Raw genomic sequence first — 963 nt, 5'->3', positions numbered from 1 at the left:
CAACCACTCCTTAGAAAGAAAAAAAAAAAGAAAATTCAGGCTTTGTACTAAGAGGCAAAAAAAAGATTATCATTAACTGTAGTAGTTGTAGTGGTGGTGGTGGTGGTGGTGGTGGTAGTAGTTAAAGTATAAAATGGTGATGATGATGGTAGCCGCAGCAGCAGCAGCGGTAGTAGTAGTTATTAATAAGTAATACGTGATTAATTGGAACAGGACCCGCCCTCTTGTCACACGAGATGCATGTGCGTGTGTGTGTGCGTGCGAGTGTGTGCTTTAGTTTGTAACTGAGGGAAGAGAGAGAGAGAGAGAAAGAAAGAGAACGATATGTGTGCATATGAGACCTGTATGCGTGTGTGTGTGTGTGCAGTAGTCTGTGACTGTGTGAGTGAGTGAGTGACAGAAAACGACTGTGTATTTGAGTGTCCGAGAGAGAGAGAGAGGGTGAAGAGTGACAGTGTGAGAGAGAGAGAGAGAGAGAGCGACAGCGTTTACATGTGTGTGCATTTGTATGTATATTCATGTGAACACTGCTTGTTTGGCCTTCCGTAGTTTTTCCTGGAATTCATCTTTGTTTATATCACGGCTGGCCTTTCATAGTTTTTCCAGGAATCTCTCTCAATTTTTCTGAGAAAAACTTTTTGATTATCAAAGCTAGCTTCAGTTCATTCGAGTCAGAAGCTTGCAGACCCAACGCAATACAAATTGCATATTATTTCTCACACACAGGTAAGTTGGACTTTTCTTGTTGATGTTGTTAAAACATTTGATTAAATTAAAAGTTTAAAATCACACTTTTTTATATAAAAAAATACTCGTGCAGATAAATTCATAATTGACGTGAAAAGTAAACAAAGTTGACGAACAACGAAGTTTATCTTTTTTTTTTTAATTCATTCTTTCTGTGTGGGGGGAGGGGAGGGGGAGGAGGTGAACAAGAAAATTTAAAAAACCGGAATCGATATA

The 963-nt window shown here is 38.9% G+C and overlaps 1 protein-coding gene across 1 annotated transcript in view; it reads left to right on the top strand.

Moving 5' to 3' along the window:
* The first annotated feature begins 251 nt into the window (after positions 1-251).
* Positions 252-963, top strand: part of LOC106882833 (interferon regulatory factor 2) — a 24,635-nt gene continuing 23,923 nt past the window's right edge. The window contains exon 1 of the mRNA XM_014933621.2: positions 252-726. The gene's annotated coding sequence lies outside the window, so the exon portion shown is untranslated. The remainder of the gene's footprint in view (positions 727-963) is intronic.

The sequence above is a fragment of the Octopus bimaculoides genome, chromosome 25 (assembly GCF_001194135.2).
Source record: "Octopus bimaculoides isolate UCB-OBI-ISO-001 chromosome 25, ASM119413v2, whole genome shotgun sequence".
Lineage (NCBI taxonomy): Eukaryota > Metazoa > Mollusca > Cephalopoda > Octopoda > Octopodidae > Octopus > Octopus bimaculoides.
The sequence above is the reverse complement of the archived record's forward strand: the minus strand, read 5'-3'. Positions and strand labels throughout refer to the sequence as shown.